The 27,327-nt window shown below is 39.8% G+C and overlaps 2 long non-coding RNA genes across 12 annotated transcripts; one reads left to right on the forward strand and one right to left on the reverse strand.

Annotated features, from left to right (window-relative positions):
• The first annotated feature begins 479 nt into the window (after positions 1-479).
• Positions 480-16,399, forward strand: LOC111251816 (uncharacterized). 11 transcript variants are annotated; one of them, XR_015328681.1, is made up of 7 exons: positions 480-880; positions 6,205-6,365; positions 9,860-10,738; positions 11,047-11,456; positions 12,111-12,293; positions 13,796-13,931; positions 14,304-16,399. It is a non-coding gene; the product is annotated as an uncharacterized LOC111251816 (long non-coding RNA). The 11 variants fall into 11 exon arrangements; XR_015328687.1 differs by lacking the exon at positions 12,111-12,293 and having other exon boundaries at positions 488-880; positions 13,796-13,935; positions 14,304-16,397; XR_015328682.1 differs by lacking the exon at positions 12,111-12,293 and having other exon boundaries at positions 491-880.
• On the reverse strand, positions 13,514-25,569 carry LOC111251817 (uncharacterized). The gene is made up of 6 exons (XR_015328691.1): positions 25,287-25,569; positions 19,419-19,592; positions 19,056-19,182; positions 18,249-18,842; positions 17,574-17,751; positions 13,514-13,643 (listed from the first exon to the last, which is right to left on the reverse strand). It is a non-coding gene; the product is annotated as an uncharacterized LOC111251817 (long non-coding RNA).
• Positions 25,570-27,327: the final 1,758 nt, after the last annotated feature.

Below are 27,327 nucleotides of genomic sequence, written 5' to 3' on the forward strand. Positions count from 1 at the left end.
CGCACTCATCCTTAAATGTATTCAAAGGACTATAAGACTGAGGTATTCAATTAAGCCCCAGTATCGTTCTTTTAATAGGTACAAAATAACCCCTCACCCAACTTAAAACCATGCGACAACTGGCTGGAGACTAGCCTACACTAAACTTGTATGTTAACAGTCATTGTTAATATATTCGCGTAATTCACATTTTTCCAGTTCTGCTGAGTGTGATCTCTCTAGGGAAGCTGTTTCATGCTAAGGTTAAACCACCGTACCTAAAGCTGAGCCTCATTCTAGCTTTACAAAGAGGAATGCCTCTTATTTCGTTAAAATGAGATAGACCTCGGGAGAACCTGTCTCACCAGTGTTATCTCTGAAGCTGTGTTCTGTTGTAACAATATAACAGATATTCCTATTAATAAAGTTAGTTGCCATTCTTTATTTTCAGCTAGCAACAGAACGTGTTACAAGGAATGCGAATCGAAGCGTACCAATAACAAGCGTTAAATATTATTTTGCTTCGTGTTTGCTCTACCGTATTGTATAGAGAGATATTACTCGCGTCGTCGTCGACGTGTGTCGTTACTCGACACATAAATATATCAATAGCTCGTTTTATGGCACATAGAGTAACTGTTTATCTAATTGACGCCGGGAATCTAGCGGCGTTCGCATCGGCAAAGCCGATTGGTTGCGCCTTAATCCTCAGAAGGCGAAGCTTCGAAAGCCGGACTGAATGACGCAAAGAAGCAGGGAAACAGCCACCATCGTCGTAGCGATTGTTTATCCGATCGTTGGAATGTCAGAAGAGTCATTTCAGCTTAATCCATCCCACTTGCAGTTGTTACTGTTTTCCAAGCCGTAGAGTCATGTACGCCACTGTCTGAAGCCGTCTAGGGTACGTATCACTCACTACTCGTTCGTATCAAAGCTTTCTTTTTGTTTCGAAAAACAAACAACTTTATTGATTTTCAGTTATATTGGATATGTGTGTGTGTTCAGTGCTTGATATAATTAATTCTTACATCAGAACTTAAGTGGTAAGTATCGTACTTGATAACAACATTTGGTGTCCATTAATTGGGTTGGGAAAAGTAGGACTCTGTGGGAGAGGTGCTGGGCACAAAGCTATTTTACTTCCTCTTCTAGCAAGGCTACGTTACCTTTAACTTTTTAATACTACGAAACCTTCGCAGCTTACTCTCGCAAAAGCTTTCTTGTCGTGTCAATCCCAACTACAGTAAAATGATTGCTTCTTCAAAGGGAAGGTGTATATTGTATATTGGACTGAGCCATATGGCTATCTACAATTCTATTACCGTCAAAATTTTTAGTTTTGAGATACACACGAGTCAAGAATTTTGCTCAGGTTACGTTATTGAGTTTTTTTCATTGTCCAAACTTCAAAAGATGGAGCTCTATACTTTTTTTGTTTGCACATTTGTTCATTAAACATTTGTTAGATGATAAAAAAGCAAGGTTTTTTTTTACCACAATTTCCTGCCCCGAAGTTACCTTTTCACTCCCAAACTGAAAGCAAGCTACGTTTCACGAACGCCATTAAACTGAGCTTTATTACATAATTTATCCTGCGAGTTAAATGAGCCAAAGTAAAATGAAGCTGCATGGGCCGCTGCATTTCGAGCATACATAGAGCCGAGTACTTTTGATGCAAAGTTCAGAGAGAAATAAGCAGAACAATGTAGCCTCAGAGTACAAGTTAACTTATTAAAACTGCAAATACGTGGCTATATATCAATTTGAACTAAAGAATAGCACTACATGTCATCGTCATAAAGAATATACAAAACTGAGGTGCTTCTTTAAGAAAAGTCGTCGATTTTTTTTAAATATCGCATCGATCATAGAAAACATTACTACCGATGTACACGCCACATTGAGGATAATCAATCATTGATCAGAATTTTGTCCGGAAGGATCGTTCATCATAAGATAATGTATAACCACAATTGTTACACAGGCTTCAGTGCGGTCTAGCTGGTTTTGAGGGGCGATGCGCACATTTTCATTGTTCCTCCATTCCTCCGCCTTCAACTCGCCGATGTGCCTGTACTTGGGTCACTCAAGACCCGACTTCACACTGGGCGTCAAAACGTTATATAGATTTGTGATAGATGAAACACAATCTTTGACCTGCTTAACTTGGTAGTAAGTATTTCCTAACTAAAATTATGGCCCACTCTAGGAAAAAAAGTACTTTTCCTTAAATACGTTCTTCGCACAAAATCATTGGTGGCTCAGACAACTCCACCTTCACAACAGCACTGATGCTACAATTGATACAGTCTCGAAAATGAGAGAATGGTGATGATCCTATATGAATCATATAAAAGACCTATCCTTGAGGAATATTCTGGTATATTCGTAGTAGGTAACCCGTAGCAATAGTGTTGTGCAAAGTTCTGGCCCATATGGCTCCATCCTTCCGTCAATGCATATAAAAAGACCTGTTTAAGCCTGAAATCAATGTGATACGATGAACATGAGTACTGAATTGTATCTGTCCATGTTATTTGTGCGTACTCATTATTTCATCTTCACTATATGGTAGAATACAGTTCGATTTTTTGAATCATAAACTATAGGTGTGATTTCGTATCGTTTTCAGCATATGGCGTTCGGACTTCTCTATGTAGTGCAGCAGTTTAACCAATATAACCTATCGTTGCTCGTACACGTAAACCGGACCTAATAGGAAGCGGGTCGTTTAGGAGAAAGCAATATGCTTAATCCATGTATAATCTCGAGATCAGTGTAACGACGATCTCCGGGACGCCGCTGCTCCTCCTGGCTTCTTGCTTACACGGTGGCCTGCACTGACTAGACAAAGTAGAATGTTCAACACACGTGCTATGCTAATGTAAGCAGTATCGCGTTAGAAAAATACATTGGGTACTGATTACTCCTCATTGAGAATAGTACACAGTAATGTCAATTCGAATGCTATAGCTGTGATTATGCCAGAGGATGGGTAGCGGAATGTTCCTGACACTCTTTATAGTTATAGTCTACATGTCCGATACAAAACACTTCCGAGCGCTAAGTCCCCGTGCAGCGTCGCTTGACATGGCTGCTGGGTGACCTTTTGCTCTGTTTATATATATACATATATGATAATACAGGTTGAAGGGCAGCTTTATACACTATATAGCCTGCTGTCTCCGACTACATAATAAGCGCTTCTGGGCCGACGTTTTCCGTGCGCATCAGGATGCCGTTGTCCAAAAAGAGATGATGTTTGATGTTCCTTCGTACCACAAGACTCATGGCCGCCGCCAAACTAGCCGAATTTGGTCCACTAGCTACAAGGAAAAAAGCAAGTTCTAAATCTTGTTTCCTTAAGAGATTATTCGATATTGATTTTCTGCAGCCTTTGGGTAATCTATACATGTTACGCCATCACACACTCAAGTAATCTCGATGACCAAACTCGATGCCAATTAGTTCCAATAATAATCCAGTTATTCTAATTGCTCGAAGATTATTTCATACCTATAATAGACTGTCAATGAACACAGTTTAAGGCCTGCACGTCAGCACCGTACCCAGCACCTTGTTTTTCGAGCTATTTTCTGTGCCGCAAATTGGCTGCTGGGAGCGGACTAATCTTTTTGGAGCTGTATTGTTTAATATATAAACAATCTTGCTGTCTCGAAACCTTGTAATTCAAAAGTGAGGTTCAGATGTGTACTTTTGTCAATCACCTGAAAAACGCTTTATAGACACCTAGCCTTATGCCAGGGGACCTACGTTTAATAATTTATGTTCTTTTTTTGAAAATCGACGAGCTCTAAGACTGTTATAAGAAAACCTCGTCAAAATCCTTCAACAATTATTTCATGTGATGATAGTGTTATGATTGATCTACTGAAATACATTCCAATGTTTGTGATATTTAGGGATGCGCCCGTCTAGCCCGTCTGAACAATGCGTTCTCTTAGCTTTGAACTCTCTAATTACGTTCGGTTGATGTTTTGACGATTTTTTTTTGTTTGTTTTTACGTTGTTGCTTTCGCTCGAGACACGTGTACACACTGTGTTATGAACTAGTAATAAACAGATGTATTTCCATTAGGGAAAATCTATTCTCTAGCAATTCAAAGTACATTGGAAGCCAACCGATCAAATCTGCGCTTGTGCCTATAGAAGTCTTATGGGATTTCTAACGATTGATCGAATTTACTCAATTCAATAGCATCCAAATATTTAGTAAACTTCCATCACAGTTCCTATCGAATTTTGTCTACTAATAGAACGTGCTTCTAGAAGCTCCTTCTTTTGGTTTTACAACGGAACCACGTCGATACGTAAGAAATAAGGTATAAAAATGTGTCACGTGTTGAAATACCTAACACATTAAAAGCCTACTGCCAAGTTTTCGTGCAACACGTGTGCCATCTTTTCTGCTTCTTCGCTGCCATTCGTTACCTCGTTACAACACGGTCGTTACTGTTCTCACTCCAAAAAATGCACTGCTACCGTTCTAATAGACCGCTATCCCATCATTTACCGATTCAGCATGTTGCTACATTGTACACGCTGCCGTATACCGTTTTGCGCAATGCTTGCTTAGTACGAGTTGAGTTTAGGGGGTTACTCTGTTCAACCTTTCCTACTTTTTTTTTTTCAGCTTTTCCGTTTTTGTTTTTTTCACTTCAAGGGTTCGATCACTAAGGGCCACCTTTTCCCAAAGTTTGTTTACTCAGTCCTTTCGCTCGGCGTAGTACTTTTGTCGACGGCGGTTATCGAACGCTCCTTGATTTAAACGGGGAATATGAGAAATCTAGAGAAAGGGACAGAAAGCAGATAAATTGATATTTTCAAGTACTCTGATATAAAACGTGCGGAAAGAATGCTTGAGCAACAGTTTAGCCATTACTGAAGCTTCATAGACGTAATACACATATTTCTGAACTAATCGAACCGTCTACTTGGTGACCATACTGCCCGTTTGTTTTGTCATCGTTTTGCCGCAAGCTATCACGGTTCACGCTGCCGCACAAATCGGCAGGACTGTTTAATCAAGCGTGAACTGTGACATCTCGAACGAACAGGCCGCAGCTCGCTATTTCATTGTTGTTGACCCATTTTTGTCTGTAGTATATCGCTGTTGATTCAGTCGTCTGCTATGCCTAAATTCCGCTATCTTCTGCTTTGTTTGTAATACACACACTAACAATATACTAGTAACGACACCTACAACATGGGAGTAGTGTCTACAGTAAAAAGTCAAGTCAGCTACAATCTGTGGAACTTACTTTAACTTCCAAAAATTCGTTTAAAGGAACGTTTTGTTTCTATTTAACTTATAACGATGATATTAAGCTATTATAAACTATTGATGTATATTAAGTATCCATTACATACTTTACAGAATACAACTTGCAAGATATCTCCTGCTGACAGATAGGACAGTCGTTTTATGCATCTAATTTCGATTATTATTAGTATTTTATTATATTTCATTACGTAGGGAATTTCCGATACACTTTAGCTAGGCCATTCTACATTCTTGTAATTTTTTGAGACGGGTGGGTTCGTATTCACTGTGGCGCATCATAGGATTTAAAGTGATTTTGTTAACGTTTTGCTCAGGTTTCTATATTAGTTGAATAACTGCCGCATACCGTAAGGGGCACCTTCATGCGTATTTAATAAAGAATTTTATAAGATACGTTCGAGATACAGCTTCTGTTATAAGCGGGCACCTTTAATTATTCGTCAATTCTATAAAAACACCTTGGAACGCTTCAAAACCTTAATTTTTTTCCCAAGTTTAGACATTACTATAGTAGACCACCTTTAGTGTAGTCTTTGGGTAAAGGGGAATGTTTTTTCCCCGTTTAGCCTCTTCGTTGTCTGCTAAAATTGCAGTTTGTGGATGAAGGTTCGTCTTCCTAAACAGCAGGGTGCCAGAGGATGCTGTCTCTAATTTAAATTTTAGACTTCTACGTGCAGCGACTAAGCTCCACCGTTTAGCGCTACCGCGGCGGCGCCGTTCCAACATGCAAGCAGATGAGGAAGCTAGAGCTGCCTGCCAATTCTGGAACTTGCGCCCCTTTTCTCTCTACAGAAGCTAAATTCTGACCCTCTAATTTACATTCTAGCATCTGCGTTTCAGGTCTGGCTTCCGACTGTAAAAGATAATAGAATAGTTTCAGTCGCTCATGTATTAATGCAAATCATTTTTATCGTTTCTAGGTGGCCTTTGAGGAAAAAAATCTATCCAAGGTCAACTATACAAGGTCGCGTTAATTTTTGCGTGCTAGCCTCTTCATCCCGTTAACACGTCGCGGGCGACTTCACAAATATGGACTTAATCCGTAATTCCCGAGAAGCTGACTGCTCTCATTTTCAAACAGGTGATATATGCCTAGAAGTCGGTAGCAAGTAACATAGTCGTCTGTTTGCAAAAGCTCTGTTTGGAGCATCGGCACATACAAATAGCGACTATCGTTGTTCGCGTTTAAGAAATATAAAAAACTAACTGTATCTCACGCTCAAGTTTAGCTGTTGTCATTATAGGAAATTTTAAGAGAGAGAGAGAGAGAAACTGTTGTGCGGCAGCAGAATTGTCCTGTCGACTCGGAAAAATTGGAAGCGCTATGCCGAACTTCTGTCTAGTGGTACTTTGAAGGTTTATGGAGATAAATAAATCATACAGCCCTGAATTGACGCCTCTGTATTTCAGTAAAAATTACATTGTTAGCTACAGTGCACGAAGGAACCGAGCACTGGTTTGCCTAAACACTGTCAATGGAATTAGAAGAAGAAGAAGCAGAAGAAAATCGATGGTTCTGACTGCGTGGGCACCCCTACGTTTGAACGGACCTCCCAACGCGGATCGTCGTTATCGTCGTCAGCTAAGTGGACTAGGCTGCTTGATCTAGTTTATTTGGCAAACAAGCACCTCTCGAACCCAACGATGACGACCGTAAGGACCCGCTATACCAAGTCGTTTCTCAGCGACACCGTTCGGACGTAAACGAGTGAAGTTTGTGCTCAGTTAGCGACAAGCAAGCAGCTAGTTAACTCATTGGAACTATAATTGTTCATTTGAAACAGTAACTAGTGACTTTCAATTCTACGGTACGCGTCTTCGAATGTTTCATCTACAAATTGCAGTCTCTAGTGTTAGCAGCAGCAGCGGCGGCGGTAGCGGTAGAAAATGGACTTACACAGGACAGAACGGGTAACTGGGCAGACCCCATTTCCAACACCGTCGTCATCTGATGCGAGAAGTGGCAAAAAAAGTTTGCTCTAACAGCAGGGCTACCGCTCTGTCAGTAACATAAATTGTTTTATCGCCTCTGCCGTCGACAATGGTCACTGCTATGCTCACAATCACGATTTTAAACATTTCATTGATATATGTGATCAGGGAAGGCTTCTCGAATACTGACGGCTGACGACCCTCAAACGACGTTCCCCACTTCGCATGTTGGTTCAGTAGCTTGAAGTATATTTAGCTTCTTCAGATACAGTCATTGAAAAATGTCATGTTTCGTCTCATAAAGTTATCACAGAGTTTCGCGCGAAGCCCTGTAATATTAGATTGCCGCGTGAAATGAGGCAATACATCAATCTGTTATAAAGTATTAAACTGAGTTAGAGGTGATCTCATAGGTCTTTGGTTTGGCGTCTTTCTTCCTGAACAGATCGCATATATTTTCAGGAGCAGGGTATTTACTATGTAAAGTTTGTAATGATGACCTTTGTTGCGTTATTTTAAGCCCAATAGTTTTTGTATGCTTATATTTCACTAACTATGTGGGACACAAAAAGATAGACTAGAACCCGCTCGCAAAAACGCGTCAAGCGAGTTCAAGTTGGAACGCATACGTTTATACAATGCGTCACTGGCGAATAATTTTGTATTTCCTAGAAACAGCGGAAAGTTGATGCTTTTGTAGAGTTCTGCCATTTTGTCGATCCCGCCGCCATCATCACTGCCATTAAATTAGATCCTCCCAGTGGCAGTGACACTGCGTCCTCAAGAAAACAGTTTTCTAGCATTAGATGTTGACAGAGACTTGAATTGGGTTACAGACGGATAAATCGATCAGGAGACTCAACTCGAGGTGAAACTGGCGCTCTTATCAGGTTTTTGTACCGTGTTATCATGCGGCGATTTTTCTTGCTAAATTTTAGATTTCGATCGCCTAATAAATTGCGACTGATGTTCTTTGTAAGAGGCTTTTCAAAATGACTTTGTTTCTTCACTCGCATAACCCTTTTGTGAAATTGCCAGTAAAGTTAATGCGATGGTACTCTGTTTAGAGCATGTGCAGGTACAGCCCTCATTGGTTTTGATTCTCAGCAGACGAAACATTCGGTCTAGCGCTGCGTACTTTGTAGCGTCGTTATCTTCAAGGACTGCGATGGCGTATTTAACGTTACGCTGAGTAAAATCGTATACAGTGGTCAAACTGAATAGAACTACCCTTTATGGAGTGTTTCACGTTCTGGCAAGATTTAGAACAAGGCAGCCATTCAATGAACTGGTAACGTTTTCTTACGAAGCTTAAAGGACGTAACACGCTTTTGCGACGTCGAAATATGTCGATGTCATTGGCATTGTTTGCAATACTACAACATTAGGTATTACTAAAGAATAAACTTTAAAAGTACAATTACTGAAATATTGCAGTGTTTTGCCGCGCGTAAAGATATGTACAGAGGGTGAACGCGCTCGTTGTTGTTATTCAGATTGATACCAGCTAAGATAATATGCTACCTTAACAAAGGCGGAAATCCTCAAAAAGTAGTTTGAAGAGACATAACCGACAACCTACAAAATTTACGGCCAAAACCAGACGAGTCCACCTGCCGCCTTCGAAAGACCTCTTCAGATTTTAGCTGTACACTACGTCAATATCTGTCCACTAAATATCTGACGATACCGTAATATCTGGATACCCCCCCCCCCCCCCTCAAAGTACTATGCTCTTTGATGTATGAGAGGTCTTTGTATATATAGACCCCAGCGCACACGATGCCGTCGCCACTAAGGGTAAAAATGTATGCCAATGGTATAAAAAAAATATGGACTCGTAAATAATATGCGAGAGAAATCTAATATGCGGCAGGGTTTGCTAAACTTTTATGAGTGGGCCTAAAGAATTGACTTAAAAAATTGATCTATCTATTAAAAAGTGCGCCGTTTCATGCTTCCAGCGTGGGCCTGCAAAACAAGAATATAATACGGGTGACGTCCCAGAATGCAATTAACGATCCAAGTATCGTTACGCCTAGCTTTCCAAAATATTCAGAACGTATGGCGGACATTTTGCTCTGCGCGACACAATGTTCCACAATTGGATTCTGCAAATTTTTTTAATAGAAGATATTAATTTATACATCAAACTGTTTCGTAGATATGTTCAACCAGTTATGAGCTACGCAGCGCAACTGTAGAATTAAGGCCTAATCAAAGATAGGGGATTTCTATGCAAGGTCGTGAATACATTTACAACGAGTAGTAGAAGATATCCAGTGAAGGTTACGCCTATTTTAGATCATTTTAAGATTACTGATAGAAAAAAAAAAAGCGTTTACGAGGATTTAGAGAACACAGGTGATTGTATTTGAGAAATGATTTAATATAGCGAGCTAGAACGAGGGCTAACGGAAATGTTTGAGCACAGTTCACAACGACGATATGCGAATGGTCTTTCTCCGTATCTCGTATATACAGAGAACAGGTGTTACGCATACGTTCCGTAAATATGTACGAAACATTTTATATATACATATATATGAATAAATTTTTTTATCGCTAACGTTTACGTGTCGCGTGATTTGTTTTATCTATAAAAGGATTATTTATATTCGTAAACAAAGTATATTACTACAGGTTTTCGGGAACAAAAAACAGGACGAGGTTTCACCAACAGCAGCAGTACATCCCACCGGCCCGATTTCTTGACAGCGTATCGTAATTAGTTGATTGAAGGTAAGCGGGAATCACCGACGGTACCAGTGAATTTTTTGTTTTAATTTTCGATGATAATGTTCAATAAATATGATTTTTTCTTGTCATTAACGCTGCAACAAAGTTTTCGTTTGAACACAGCGAGTCTTTATCGGTCACAAAAACTAGCTGACATCAGTAAGCGCGAGTAGCCGCGTTACAAATATAAACTAATTATATAATCGACAGGTGTGCAAATTATCTGCCCGAATTTGCTCGCTATTATAAATACAGAAGTTGTGTGTATTCGATCCGGCAACCCTTTCGCTGGACGTCTGGCGGATGCCCAGTGCTATTACAGTATGCATAAAAACGTACGCTAGGGCAACGCTCCCAGAGGGCGACGTTGCTGAATCACTTGTGCTCACTAAGAATGGCGCCTGTATGTTCATTATAGTGAAAAAAGCAAAAAGGTAATTTTTTAATGGAGTGTATTTGATCGCACAGCCTAGCATATTGGATAATCGAGAAGAAAAATGATCAGTGGAGCTTTTCGAATGTTTTTTCCCTTTTTGTGTCGTAATGCTTCGCTGCAATTCCCGATCATTTAAGTGGTGCACCGCTTCTTTGTAGCTTCACTTCGGCGTCTACTCGTGCTAAACATGGCCGAATGTATAATTTTCAATAGCACACTGTGCGATTTAGCCATGGGACAAATTTTTGTTGGCGGAGAGACGGATTAGTGAAGCTTTTGTATTCGTGAACGATCGATTGGATGCTCCATAGTTTGACTGGGTCCGGTAAAATTTTAGCGTAGACAAGGTAAGCTTCAAATTCACAGTTGATAACAGCTAACGAAATAGAGAAGTTCATATTGCCACTGAAAGTGTATTGTGATTTTCTGAAACAGTAATCTTTGGGTGCATATCTCGTTTATGAGAAATATCATAAAAACGAGCTGACGCTATTCAAGAGAAAATAGCGTCCAGTTGAACATCTAAGCCAACGATTTACCGGACACTTGTTGTTGAGATATGCTTTAACTTGATCAATTGCTGAATAAAGAACAACGTTTTTTTTTTTAAAAGCTGCTATCTGATATCCAGTCTTCGCTTGTTCTTCATAAATAGGTTATAACTGATGAATGAAATGATCCCTGACTGACAAGAAGCCACTGCTAATATTTAGAGGAAACTTTTCGCGGGCTGATGAACAATTCGATAATCTTTCGGTGACTATCTTGCTATGATGAGCTAACTGTCGAGAACGATAGTCAATATAAACGGACCTGCCTACAACGGCTAGAACTTCAATTATTTCGCAAGTGCCGATGACGATATAGTGGAAGTCGTTGTTATTAATAGATTAAGTTGTGCCGGTGTGTCTCGATCCTGACACGGTCGTCACTTCTGCTGTAAGCGCTGCCGTCGCCGTTTAACGACTCTCGCTGTTACTGTCGCGTTTCCTCGTCGACCCAACTATGGGTCTTCTACATGTAGGACACTCGTGTTCAAAACACTTGAGATGACTAGCCATATCGGTGAGTCGTTTTCTTTTATAATAACATTAATTTATCGTTAAAAAAGTTGTTCTCACGAAAATATCTGTTTTGAAACTAATCATCCGATAAACGACTGCGTTGCACTTTCTCTCGATGTCGAAATTCGAAATTTGGTGGACGCTTTCCTATAGCGCATATCGTCCTTCGACCTTAATTCGGATATGTGATCTGACAAAATCTGATCCAACATCTTCTCACCATCATATCAGAGAACGTATCATAGTTGATGTTATTTGCAATGGCTGTCTTAGGGAATTTCATCGTAGACCAGCAACCCGATAGAACTTTTTTTGACAGTTTAGGAGTTGCGTCACTCAATTCGTTGATTTCTCGCAGTTTGTCTGAAGCAAATGATATAAATAAATAATATAATAAAAAAAAACAATGTAAATTAATCAAAAGTTACACGTGACCATTGGCGAAGGCATGTTTAGTGGACTTTGCTCGCCATTCGCATGGGAGTGTGAGCTACGTTAGCTCAAAATAATAAAGAGTCGGCGATACTAAATTGTCTACGACTGCAAAACAAATGGATGCTTATTCCACATATGTTGACTGCATATGGCAAAAGCTGTATATCGCTGATATTAACGTGACTCTATATCAGATCTTTACTTATGTATCTCTAATTAGGTGTTGGTGCTATTGAAGCAGCCAGGAACATGCACTCAAACAAAAAAAAATGCCTTATTTGCACTGACCATTTATGATGACCACTAAAAATGTGTGCCATTCTGGGTCGCGTACGTAACGTATATGCGTTTGATCGATGGGAATGGGCCTGCTTACGTACGTAGCTTTCTTCCGCCTTTCGAGGTACGGATTCGAAATTGTCTAGATATTCCAGGTCGAAAATTTAGCATATGACTCACTTTTACATAATAAAAAAAGCTTGATCGTCTGCAGCGGTGTGCCACAGCGAACTACTCGTTCGTAATGTGCAACAAAGGCGAATTGCTTATGCTGGAGAGGCTAGACCTAATGCAAACGTAGGAACTAATCAATCAATCAATCAATCAATCGCAGCTCTATATGTATGGAAAGTACTAATGTTTACGGATTTGGGGCATTTGAGCGATCAGAGCTAAAGACGTATTGCTTATTTTTAATTATGTACAAGCTTTTTTTTACGGGTAATAATGGTTTATGCTGCATAATCAGTGATGGATTGTATTTAGAAAAATCCACGGCTAAATATAAGCGCTTCGATTTTCTGCAAAAACTTAATACGATAACTAAACGCGTAATCGAAGAGGATTTCTAATTAAACAACAGCAATATGCGTTTCTGTTCTTTTTCCTATCGTAAAACGGAGCTGCGACGATAGAGGGATGCCGCTGTGTCCAGAACTCCAAATATATAGTATTTTAGAATTCCAGTTCCAGATAGCGCCTATCGGTACCTCCTGGCGCTGGGAAAAGGAACCCCTCACCTAGGGGCTATAGCAAACGAGGAAAAAGTCTGTCATAATTCCCTGCCCGTTCTTTAGGCGGACAGGCCAATCAAAAACAGAAATGTTCTTACTATCCTAAGGGCTATACTCACGGCAGTTTACTGTAGCAGTATAAAGCATCCTTAATTTTCTTATTTATACAATTTACTGAATAACATGGCTTTTCTTCAACTTCCTCACTGGTATTATTCCTAGCAATATTTCGTTTATACAAAGCTGTGCTACCGAATAATAATTATAATATTATTATAATAGATGCTTAAAGTTTCAACTCCATATAATTGAGCACGCTCTTTTTTTTTTTTGTTTTCTCTTGTAAAACCAAAATCGCGAAGAATCTTCGCAAGCACCCGAGGAACTCATAAGATACTAAATAGGGTGCTTTATATGAATAGCTAGTATTATTGGTTGTATGCCATTGTCGTTAAAAGAAAATTGTGAACTGCTCGATGTTATTGTGCGACCGACTATATTAGAGAAAACGGCACCCTGACAAATTACTAGTCTGGTTGCGTTGAGCATTGTCTAGCAGCGACAGGCTTTTATGTCCTACTCTGCGTTTTATTTTCGTCTGCCGACAGTACAATTCTTGACAATACCGAAAAGGCGATCTTAGAAACGTCCACGAGAGCTGCAGCCCACTGACTGTCTTACAGGGACGAGGAACAAGTCAAATGGACATCACAGTCATGTTTGTTCCTTTACCACGCGTCCTGCAACAGTGAGAGAATAAGTGCTTAGAGTAGAGATCGTTTGATGTCTTGGGACGCTCAGACATAGGGGAGGGAAGGAGTAGAAGCCACAGGAACTAATTATGATTATGGTAAAACGCCAACGACTAAGGCGTCTCTCCTTTCTTTTGAAGAAGCGTCGACCGCTCCCGGAAATCTTCTCATTGGAACAAAACTGAAATTGAAATTAATGTCATCACCGCCTCAAACACCGCCCGTACGGCGCTTCCCCGACATAATGGTTTTGACTTTCAGAACGCCGGAACACACGTATGTATGTAATTGTAAATGGGCCGTCGGCGCTGCCATACAAGAACGGGGTTGGATCCTAGGTTGTTTTTGTCCGATCTCGTTTTCGCCTTCGTTCCAGTTACTTTTTCGCATAGAATTTTTTCGGACCAAGCACATATGAAAACTGACTATCAAATAGACCACTTTCAACTGTAGTAGAAAATATATACGCTCATGATATCCGTTATATACGTATGTACTCAATACATATCTATGCGTATGAGGACCGTATGGATATAAAGAGTGTTTGAAATATAAAGTGAAAAGAAATAATGGACTGTGAGATGGTTTTGTATTCTGAAAACCATATTATTTGCTCTTTTTATGAACTTCTTTTGCTTCTTGTTCCAGGTATAGAAGTTAGTTTAGTTGAAAGAAAAAATCATTCAACGCTCCAGCCTCTAGGAGTTTTTTGAGGATGTCTTTAAGAAAGCTTCGATGTGTATATTCTGCTCATGAATTTACTGATTTATTTTAACCCGATATGCTACAAAGACCGACGTCAGTGTTTGTGCATAGAACGGCGAATTTTCACAAGGTGGCACATTTGTCAACGAAAAGAGGCTCTATGCTTTTCTTTATGAATTAAGTAAATAGGCGGCTTTAGAACGGATCCGCCTACGATGTCAGCATGAAATAAGGGGGCACTTGATTCTATTCCGGCAAGAGTACTACGTATAGGATCAACAATTGATGTTCAACTGAAAATCGAACGCCTAGTATGATATAAAATTAAGAAATACATTATCACAATTTATTATTCCATGGAAACACAAAGTCTATTTATTTTATTCTAGTCAATGTTGCGTGTATGGACAGAATCGATGGTAGCGTGATCCAGTAAGTTCCGCGTAGGTATAGCAATCACAGCCATGTTAATCAAAGGTGACTGCTCGTTGAAAAACTGTATGAAATCACACATAGCGATCATGCAGGAGACTCTAGGAAAATCAATAAATAACCAGATATAGATTGTCTTTCCAACGAAAGCATCGTATTGCCGTTTGTGTTTGCTTTTGTTTTATGAACACGTTTGTCTGAGGTGTTTATACATTAGAGCAGTAAAGTTGTCCTTATCCATCCTAGCCATCCTTATCACAATATGGAATCATTCAACTCGTCGTTCTACCTTTTGTGTGAGATGAATACTGGCTCGTAGATAACAAATTCTGCAACCATACAGAGGTGGATTATAAAAATATAGTCTGAGTCAGCTGCTTCCACTGATGAATAAGGAGTCCGTGCGCAGTAAAAACGTGCGACTTTCTCTTTTTTCCGTAACTTCGTATAGCTCAGATGAACCAAAAAACTTCAGATCTCCTCTTCGCCATCATAGCCCACATCAAGTGCACGGCGTTGTTATCGACGCCGAAAACAGGCGGAAACGTAAACGCGTTTGCGGGAGCGAAGGATGATTGTTATGTAAGTTTATTGGCAAGTACAGGAGGCTAGATGACGCCAAACTGAGCTAACAAACGACCTTCTGTACTTCAATAGACTCAACGGACTTAGCTGACCCAACAGACCCAATAATACACGAGCTATCCACACACAGTAATGCCTCCTTTCGACGGGAAGAAATCGGATTAGTCTATTGAGTTACGTTACCCTCTCACTCCTTCATGGCCTGTCTTGCCATCAGACTCAATGTTTTTTATACCATGATGGGGCAATGGATTGGGCGGCCCATACGTGGTGGTTAGTATGCCCGCCATGTACCATATATCACAAAAGCTATTTCGAGTCGGCGACCGTTTTGTTAACCAAATGCTGAAGTGTTCTTTAGCCCGCGAAACGATTTTATAAGAATAAGGCGTTAGTGAATTACAAAATATTTGTTACCACGTTACTTATGAAACATGTAAACACAGAGAGAAATAGAAAAAAAAAATGCTTAAGATGAACGCGGAAAACGGCTTAAGAAGTGTTTATACTAATGTTTTAAAAAACTATCAAAATCAAGCCGATCTTCACACAAAACAAGACGAGGAATGCTTGTGGTCCCACCAAAAAGCTGTGACCTTTATTACAGAAAACGATGCTTCGAAGCATCTGGCGCAATGCCTTAAAAAAACACTATTAGGCATGTAAATAACAATAACGACATATGGCACAACAACTATGAGAACAAGATGGCTTACAGGGTTGTCAAGTAATAGTATTTCGTCTACTGACTTTTGGCAAGTATAAGTTGCTTTTAGTTGTTTTTGGAATATGTTATACTCCAGTGAACAGGATGACCTATCAATTTTGTGTATTTATAACTCAGCAAGCGCTCGATATAATTAGAAAAACTTTGCTGATTGAAATAGTTTTGCATTTTGAAATCCTTTCTAAAAAAATCACAAGAGTGCCGCGTGTCTTTTCTGAGGGTGCCTCAAAGGCCCAAACCTTCAAAAGAATTCCTTCGAATTTCCCCGATTAAAAAAGCACTTCATGCCTACATCACTGCCTATTATTCAGAATTGTCTAACATGCATGTACTTAGCTTAATAAAAAAAAAAAAAAATATATATATATATATATATGCTTTGTACTGCTTAGGATTTATTGGTCGTCACTTCTTTTATTTTCGACCTGACATCATCGTAGTGCCCGTTTTTACGTAAGCTATTGTTCAAACGACGGTCAGTGTTGATTAGGGTGTACCCTTACTCTCGGAGCATGCCCTTTATAAAGGACTTATCTGGGCAATGCCCTGCTGTAACCGTGGGGCGATTATTAACTGTCGTATTGTGTTTCTGCTGTGCCGTCTTACGCCATTGTCTTCGATTCGACCAGTTAGTCTTTGATGCAATAATTCGCTCTCACCTAACAATGCTATACCGATGATGATATGGTCGATCATAACCCTATTAGCCATTTGTAGTTGCGTTTGTTCCTCACTCCTGTCCAGCCATGTTTAGATTATATTAAGCTACAAATTAATTACCTAACACGAGCCCCTAAATCTTGTTTTGTGTTCTCTGACTTTTTGCAAAAACGTTTTGCTATGGAGAGATCGAATTTGTTGACCTTTACTCAACTGTAATTGGCTTCTATCAAAGAGTTACACAATGCCTTTATCAGTAGAGGTAGTTCTATATGCATCGCTTTCGAAATGTATTATGTAGCCTAAGTTAGAATCGATACGTCCTTGCCTTAATATCTACATAGAACAATTTTTTGAGTCGATCTTCAGGGTACGGGCGAAACTATCAACAAATTTAGGTCTCGCGATGAGCGATTATCGAATTTTAACTAGCGCATGAAAAATTACACTATTTACAGTGGCATGTTAAAATCTTCTCCATACCCCTCAGTCGCAATAATTAACTAATGAAATTGCCATATACTATTTTAATCAATCCAATCTTTTCCATGTTCAATCGAATGACAATGAAGATTTTAGTATTGCAGAAACAACTCCGCTAGGAAATAATGTAAGTACCGCAATTTAGTCTACAAGAAAGCCTCTGATGAGTTTTCCCTTAGAAGAAATTTGGATGGGGTAATAACTAACGAGCTTGACCGGCACTCAAATCCAAGACAATTATTCTAGTCTCTATTTGTAAACAACAGTTTTGGTATCGTTATCACTCTGATATGATGTCATGCCATCGCTAGACGACAAACACTTACCAATGTGACTGAGCTCGTGCGAACATGAGCCTTTTTTCGAACTCTCCGAAATGATCGCACCTTTGGCGTATTCAAACTATTTTTTTCCTATTTTGAGGAGGAGTTTTTGAAGATCTGGACGTGTATAACGATGCATGATAATAGTTCCTTCCGAACAACTCGCTGGAACAATGACGAGCTAGAAAGTAAACATGAGAAGACCAACGAAGCACTACTATTATTATTATTACCCCATAAAAGTCCTATTTCCAGTTGTTTTGGTAAAGCTTTCATCTTCACTATCTACGTCCATCTACTGCTTTTGTTTCCAAACGAACACAGATTCCAATATAGTGTGAAGCCACCATTCAGTTTTACGAGATACCCAGGAGAAAGTGTTTTTTTATTTGATAGATTGACTAATTTTATTACTACTGTCATAATTATTGTCGTATATCCAATTTTATAGTATATTCTGTAACTGAGCAATCCGTTTACTAACTATAAGGGCAAGTGTGCTATATCCTTGGACTACATGCGTCTTCATCCGCGTAGCCCCTCCTTATGGATACGATACACAAGTCTAGCCCAACTAATCTAAAGTGTGCCGTACCGAAACGACTGAAAGCTGTTTTCCGAGGGATTCGTCTGGTCATTTTGTGGGATGGACGCCTTGTCTCTCATGCCAATGCCTACCTGAATAACAGTCCTTTTGTGGGTTCCGCTGCTAGTTCTTCTTCTTTTCTCATTTCTAGGTCTCTACTTTAGTCTTTGTCCAGAACTGTTATGTCTCGTCTTGAAAGGCAGCGTTTCACTCTCCCGTTCACATTTATTTTTCAGCAATAGCCACTACCGTGGCCACCTGCCCTGTCGAATCTTGGCTACTAGCAGTAGCGGTGGCGGAAGCGTCAGGAATGGCGGCTACGTGGAAGAGAGCACAAATCAATATGTCGATAGGGGATTATGTCACGCACCAAAGAACTTTTTTATTCTTGCGTTTTGTTCAGTCGAGATCGATCGGCCGATCCAAGCGCGTGGCTTACTATGGTCCACTATTGAAACTGACCGAATGGGAAAGAAATAACTCTCCGAACAGGATGCATGAAATGACTCATCTGTGCACATACAGCTTGATGCGTATGTGAGCGTCTCTGAGCGCACACATGTGTGTCTTGTAACGATCGTGAAAAAGATTTAAGAAGATCCGTTAAGACGAAGAGCTATTTGGGGCTATAGTTCTCCTCTCTCAAGCTTCTCATGAATGCGTGTTCAGAAGGTGAGCAGCAGGACCTTACGTAAATGCAAGTCGATTTATTGATAGTGACGTTTTGGAAAGAAAGAACCATCAACGTAAATAGGCGGATGGCAGCGCACAAAAATCGTGAGGTTATTACCTAACCCATTAGTTGGCGTAATTAATACATACGAAGGTTTCGTTAGAATATAAACGGAAGAGAAATCGGTTGTTTGCGAGTAGTTGAATAAAGTAGCTAACTTACTTACCGCGCGCGTTGTAGCAAAGCTTTGCTAGAAGATGGAGCTTGAGAGCGGGGCAAGGTTTGCGGTTTCGGTACTGCGGTCGGAATTTATTCAGCTATGCAGACTTTGCTTCCTAGTGTTCAGTAGGATGCTGTCATATTGTTACATGTAATGTGTGTGCATATAGAATTTAGCTTGTTCGGGTTTTGAGTAACCTTTGTTGATCACTATGTTACCTTACTGGATTTTTTCCTATTGAAGGCGCCCAAATTATTCTTGCATACATATACGGTAACGCGTTTTTCACGCCATTATATATATATATATATATATAGATGAGAATCTAGTCGAATGCAGCTTGCTAAAAGATAACTCTCGTGGACTCACATGGACGACTAAAGAAACAAATTACTCTGGGGTGACGCCTGTACAAGTTTCTCAGGCTTTAGGCACGTCCACAGTGTGAAACTTTTACGTCGCGAACAAGATCCATAAGCGTCATAATATATTACTTCTCCAGTCCAATTTCGAAGGTTCGCTTCATAGTTTGAAAAGTTCGCCCTGTTGGAAATCCAAAGTAAGTTGTTAGAAGATAATTAAAAGGAGACCATAACATCTTGCGTAAGGGTCAGTATCGTCGCCCTTGCAGTATCCAATTGGGATGGGGTAACATTGAATCAGGATCTGCAGGTATAATTCTTCTGTTAAGCCTGTTCTGTTTGGAATGTCCTTAGGCTAGTGTCCTAAAGCTTTACGCACTCATTTCATAGCTTTTTTTAGTAACTAAAACTAAATGTATCATTTGGTTTTACACTTTGTATTGCATTTTGACTCTTTAGGTAAAGTGTCACTTTATCGATCGATTATCGTCTGCTCGATCATTCGTAGATCTTGCTAACTTTGCTACGTGACTATAACCGTTTTATTCTAATAACGTCCACTTTTAATGTGTTAACCGACTTAGAGTTATCCTATTTACAGGCCAAAAGCGCAAAGCGTGATAGCCCATTTCCTGATCGATCGGTTTTCGAAGCGATTTCGTTTTTTTTCTTTTGTGATCTTGCGGAAACTGTTCTATGGACGCCATTCTCAAATTAAAATGACCCTAAATTCGAATTTCCATCTATTAAAACAAACAAGGATATTCCACGGGCTTTGGCAAACAACAACAACTGGCTATTATTGTTCTAAGATAAACGTTGTTTAAAAGCTGTCATTTGTCATTCGAACAATAGGTAGATAATTTTTGGGGCATTCCATAGCCTTTTCAACAGTTTAAAACCCTACTTCGTACCAAAATCTCCCTAGCATGGCAAGCGACACTAATACGGTACCGCGAACGGAACCGCCGGAGGGAACGTATATCTTCTACAACGATGTTTTGTACTGGGAGCAATCTCTCAAAAGTGATCAATGCCAAAAGTCATCACGAAGCGTGATCCTTTTTGAATAAAACGAAAGGAGGTATTGCGGTGGCCACTGGAGGTTAATATCTGAAGTCAAGAGAAAGGCAATGTGTAGGCTAAAAGCCATTTGGCTTATTCCCGACAGGTACTCAATCTTTCCATAAACTCACCCACAGTATTCTAGGCTTGGCCTTTTCCCGCCACTGAAAGATTGTTCTCTATCACTGCCTGTAAAATAATCCGTTATCATAATCGATGGCATTCTAACAATCTATTCCAGCTGGACCCAGATGCAGCGACTTTTAGTATTTGCCCAGGTCATCCAATTCACAATTTTAGTGATTATTAGACTATCTGTACCACCACGGGTACTCCGATGATATAATAGGTTACACAGATAATTTCACTTGGAAACTCGAATTTCTGTACCTTCGCTGAGTGAGACTGAGTAATAGCGAAGGCGAGAATTGAATTGCCATTGTTCGCAGTGCGACTACACAGTTACTCATTAGGCTAGTCTTTTGTAAGACGATGCACATTTTCTCGAATCAGACATAAATTGGTATATAGTCAGGTAACAAGCGTTCAACACCTGATAAAGACAGAGTGCAGTCTAGGGACACATTGACACGTCTTCAACAATTTAGAAGACCATTTAGCCGCTAACCTCATTAGCCCAACATAATAAATATAGGCAATTAACTGATCGCAATAAGCGCATTCATATGGAGACCAGATTGAACAAAGGGCGTCGAGGATCGATTACGCGCTACAAAGGATCTGAGTGGGCAGCACAGGATTTGATTTTGGATATCGCACATTTTCAATGTCTACAAATACGCTACTGTTTTCGTTTACTATTGTTATTGCGCTGAACAACGCAGCGAGTACAGGCACATCGAAAACCACGAAGGCCAGTTGCGGCTATGGGATGGATGTTCAGCATGGTTACAGCTGTCATTTATAAAGGCGTTTAGGAGAAGCCTAATTCGATAATGAATTTGCATACGAGACTGAAAAGCTTAATAGAATAGATAGTTTAACAGATGGGACAACTTGTTTCAATAAAGGTTTACTTGGCGGCAAATTACTCTTCATCTTGTACCCTTGCAGATTTAGTTTATATATATTATATTTAGACAATTTAATGAAAAATCAACAGAACTTGTACGTAACGACACCTTTGCCGGTCTAATTTAGCCTCTATTCAGATCGGGAGGCGGTACTCCTGTATTTTGCAATACACAGCCCTTTTCGAAAAATTCTCGGCGCGTCAGTAGCTATTCTACCTTACTTAGCTCGGAATTCCTCAAACTGCGAACGCCCTTGTTTGTTCGAAATCGCTTAAAAGCTGTCCGTACACAGCGGTTCTTCGAAACTTCAATTTCGCAAACTGTAAGGGACTGGGAGCTGGTGGCGTTTCATGTCGAAATGTTTCATCGCGCGGAAAATGGCGCGATATTTAAAATTCGATAATAGTGGACGGCAAGGCAGTTTCTTGATTTAAAATGACGTTAAGCCATAAGAGTTTAACGCGAACGCATTCACGCATATTCTGTATTTGTCCTAGACAAATGTCTCATTGCAAAACAAATGTATTTGCAGAGTCGCTAGTCACGAATCACGAAGCTGAAACTGTATCACAAACTGGGAAGAGAAGGTGGAACCTCTCCTTCTTGGTAGTTATACCAAAATGTAAGGAAAATCTAATTAAGAAATAAGTCAACTAGGCTGAAAGGCGCCTATGATTGGTCTCACCTAATTACTGAAAATAGCAGGTTGATAAACTGGACAGTTTTCCGCCGAAAACCTCTACAGTCCACCGAGATTATGCACTAATGTTTCTTGCTCTACTGTACGTTCTCATCACCGTAGGCATCAATAGCTATCCAGCGTATATGTGATTTGTACTTTAGACCCTTCTCCAAGTATTCTCAGGGCAGAAAGGATTTTTCTCTTTGATTATACTATGGGTACCGTATTCGTTAAGTTTGCGGAAACAACGAGTGTAAGCATTGGCATGTGCTTATTATAACGTATGTAACTAAGGGTCTGTGCAAGCGGCAATAATCTACGATGTAATCAAACGGTAGTAGAACCAGCATTGTGGTAGCTCCTAAAAATATATATATATGTGTAATTTTTTTACGAAATAATACCGTTGTTTTTAAAATCGGCTACATTGTACTCTAAGTTCTATGCGAGTTCACAAACGATTACTTGGTAAAATTGTTTGTTTTCCTACATTTTGGAAAATAGGTTTGCAGAAACCCGTTTCTCAAGAACACTTTTGACAGGTGTTTCGATTTACGACAATCGAATTAATCTATATTCAACGTGTTGCCTAAGGCAGTCCTAGTAACTCGTCGATGCGGCACCATCTTAATATACTAAACTGAATATATTGCTATTTCCTAATATGAAGTCCAATGGAGTTCAAGACGATCTTTTATATAAGCACGAATATTATTTTACTCATTATTTATTTAATGTTAAGCAAAAGGTGTCTTCTCTAGAGAAGAACGATTTTAGTTTTTAGATAAGTTCTATGACGATAGGTTTTAACCAGTTCTCGTAACTGGTTTTATGCAACTAGAATTTAAATTCCGTTTTCTTTTTTTTTATCATATATAAACTAAGTCATTTAGCTTACGTATGGTCCATCCCAAAGAAAAGATTAGAGTTAATATGATGTCCAACATAAAATCTGAAGCAAAATAGCGCAATACGTTTAAAAAAAAAGGTTTTGTTTCTTTTCTACAGAATCTTTCGTGTGTTTACAATGACAGATGTTTGAATCCCGATAACGTTTCTGCGAACGAATTTAGAGCGTCTTCGAGACGCTTGTTAGCCCCTTCAAGCAAGTCGATTCTGCGTGAGTTCCATGTCTAATAACAGCTAAACATTACTAACTCGGTAACGTGTAAATAAAAATCGTAGAGAACATTCTAATGGCAATTTGTATGGATTAAGTACGTGCCTCTAGGAGTATAGGTGAGCAAACGATTGTCAAACCGAACTTGGATGTTGTGTAAGTGTTAGAACTTAATAGGCACTATGTTCGCGTATGCCTGTTGTTTCCGCTTAATGTCGGATTGCGCCATAAACCTATAGTCAAGCTGCACTAGAATTTGCATATAGGTTGCTACCGCGCGAAAGAAGGGTATCGGCATCATTGTAGAAACAATCCTAGATTTTAAACGCATCTTTCCATGCGTCATACTCCATAATAGCTGATATTCTTCACGGTTCGATAAAAGAGCCAGTGATACAGCGAAGATACGGTTAGCATGGTAGCCGTTAGTTTGTAGATGGATGTTATCTGCGAGCCATTTCTAGTCATGCAGTAGAGGCATAGAAGTAGCATAGCCCCGCTAACAGAAGTTCATATTTGTAACATGCTTGTTTTTGTTATCAACGTCCCCATCAAATTCAGGTATACAAAAACGAAAATTTGACTGGAAACCATTAATAAAAGTTTGCCAGACGCCCGATTCGAGTCGTTTGAATTGTTTACTAAGCTTTAAGCAAACTTCTAGGTGGGACAGAGAGCTCTGTACGATGTATCTCCTTCGAATACGCATTGATTACTGCTGGCACTGTCAAAAAATATATGTACGGACTACAAACTATCTGCTACGACCAAATTCCGCAAATACCTACAACGTCGCTTATTATTTTTAACTCAGCAGTGTCGTTTATGCGTTGCCTGCGTCCGCTGAGGAAAAAGTTTGTTACGTTGACCCACGTCCAAAGAATGATAAGGAGTACCCAAGCGGAAATCCTAATCGAGCTAAGCTGTTTGTCGTTGTGTTCGTTAACGAAAAACCGCTAAAAAAAGTTCTCACCCGTCCGCAAAACGCGGACACGTTAAGAGTGGCGTGCAATGCCCTAATGGTATCCTTAATACTAAGCACCTTTGGAAATCCCACTATAGCATCCACCATTTCGTTGCACAATCACGTCGCCACAATCAGTATAAGTAAAGCCCGTCGTAAGTAGAGAATTGCCAATCGAAATGTCGATGCCCTTAACTGCGAGTCGAGGTTCACCGCGCAAATATAGCAGTGGCATCTGATGATTGCTAAGAAAAACCTCTGTGTCATCGTCCGCGATTTCAACGATAAGGTTTGAGAACTTCGACATACACGGTAGCCTAGTCTTCCGGACGATGTGCGACTGCTTTGTCCTTGGAGAAAAAAAACGGCTGTAAGAGTCACTGTTGTCGTTGAAATAAATAGTCAGGCCTCACATATTTCATTAAATATCGCGACCTATCCAACATTTCGAAAGTCTCAAAAGCGATTTGTTTTCGCATCAGTTGCGGAGCAAGAATCCTTAGCAAAGTGTAAACCTGCAACAACGGCTTTGGTCCTCACAACTAGGGGTTTTTGTGCAGTAGGCACGCAAAATGGGTTGCTAGCGTTGGATGCCACTGTGGTGGCTACTGTTGCATGTACTAATAACAGCTATTTGCTCGAATTTCGACACGACCAAAAAACCAGCTGGCAGTGGTAAAAAATAATACGTTGACGTACGGTTCTGCTGCTGTCTCGTACCATTATTGAATGGATAAGTTAGTTACACTATATTAATCGGGGTCTAGATTGTGCGTAGCTTGTTATCACATGTCGGTCACGCACGAGTGATGGCAAACGTCTGATTTGGTTTGTGACTACGACCATTCGAATTTGCTTCAAGGATATCGTCAATGCGAAAAGAAGAAGTGGGCGATTCTATAAAAATTACACAAGTTGTGTTGATAGCGTGACTATGATCATCCGTAAATGAACAAGCCGCTTGAATAAGCAATACACCATCGGACCAGGGCACTATTTTTATTACAAACCTATATTGTGCACGGATGGCGGTTAATTAATGCCGGTGTTGTTGAAGGCTAGATGTAGAACAATTACGCGCTGTATAAGTTTTATGCCTATGATAACGCACTAACTGCAGTCGATGTAGCTTGGGAAAGGTTGCGGATTCGCACAAATAGTCTGAGATTACATGGCCCCTTTTTCTGCACATGTTAATGGTAATGTAATTAAATGTTCGACTCGTAACAGAATTGCTCCTAATGCCACGGACGCTCTTGATACTGCCGGCGAATCGTTTCTAGGAGGCTCCCCGTCTCCTGGAAACGAGAAAAGGTAAGTTCCAGTTTAGAACATACAGCATGCAATGCTAGGAATGTTTTGCAACTATGGAAATGATACGATTTAACTATAAAAATGACAGTAAATAAGTTCTGTTTAGGCGAGACATGCTTTAGTACTGCGAATACAAATCGAGGCCACCTCTTCAAACTGACTACAACTGCGTAGTCGTAGGAGATATAACAGCTTAGAAAAGTAATTACTGCTAACACCTAGAGTACGCCCCGGCGCGTTTTAGCTAGTAAACATCGCGAATGTAATATATATAAATTTTATAAAGAGAAAACATCATGGTCTAATTGCTGCTTCGAGAAGTTGTTTGCTACCAGTTCCGAATGATAACTTCAGTTAGGTTCCTTTCATTGAAAGGCTTCTCTTTTCATACTACCACAAATGCTTTTTTTTTTGGAATACACTTCTGAACAGTGACCTATCTTTAGTCATTCTAAACAGGCTTCTCGGTAGGCGAATAGAGGCATTTTGTTGTTTAACGCCTTCGCTGCTGCCACTTTTTCGTCTACTTTCTTACGTATACAATGCATCTCCCTTATTCACCTCGTTCCAAGAGTTCGTACCCTCGTTACATAGAGTACGAATAAACAGGACGACGGAGAGGCTTTTCGATTTAGAATATATGTATGAAATTGAACAGCGCTGGTAGCAGACGAAAATTACCTAATAGATGTTTGAGTAAAAATCCTTGAAGTACTCCAAAAGAAAAAACACTTTTTAGTTTCAAAAATCAGCGCCCACTGCTTTTGTTTTTCGAAGGCCACAGCGCTGCAAAAATCATCGAAGATTAGTGAAAACATTAGATAGATAGGTTTAAAGCGGAGCCACAGTGCGTGAACGTGTGAATATCCAAAAAATGGAGATTGGAATGTTGAAGAGCACTGAGAGACAGGTAGACATCAGGATTCGAGACACGAAAACGCATTGCGGCAATCAAGGAGGCTTCTACAAGAATAAAGGCTCGAATCTAAAGGCTCTGTCGGACAAGAGTGACATCTAATGTATGTAACGGAAATTGAGTAAAAAATGGCTCCGCCTGTTAGTCGACTCCAGGGCAATTGGGAATACATGTGGTGTTTTTGGGAACTTGAATTAACAAAAAAAGCACCTGTAGCTTACGGTCATTACGGATGAGACATAGTTTAATCTCTCGTGTTAGTTAAAGAGAAACTGGCATTGCTTTAGAATAAAGTCGAGTTCGACAGAGTCTTGTGGGTTCGAGTATAAAGTGATAGCAGTACTTGCAATGAATACCAGGAGCATCTGCTACTATTAGATACTCGATGAAAATTAAACAATGAATGTAGCCCGCTATCTCGAGGCCTATGAACCGTTGTAAGAGTAAGCGAAGGTAGTCTGGTTACTGCATAACAACGCTAGACTTCAGTACCATTCCTGAACTGCTTCCTAAATTGGGCAAAAAGATATCCAACCTTGACTTGACTCGTTTATTTTACCCATCTAAGCCCGTCTGATTACGAGGCTTTCCATATCCTGCAAAAAGCAACTGGTTGGCATGCACATCCCACTATCAAGTAACTTTGAGAATAGGTCTATTGTGTATGGGAACGCGTATTGAAGGTAGGTAAATGTCAAAGCGTTAAGGTAAGTGTGTAAAAAAGAAACAAATAACGCATATCAAAAACTAATCATTGTAGCCCAACTAGTTCTAAAGTTATTTAGTCGAAACTACAACAGATTCGCTTACAACAGCTTAAT

Source organism: Varroa destructor, unplaced genomic scaffold, assembly GCF_002443255.2.
Source record: "Varroa destructor unplaced genomic scaffold, Vdes_3.0 BEIS01000005.1, whole genome shotgun sequence".
Lineage (NCBI taxonomy): Eukaryota > Metazoa > Arthropoda > Arachnida > Mesostigmata > Varroidae > Varroa > Varroa destructor.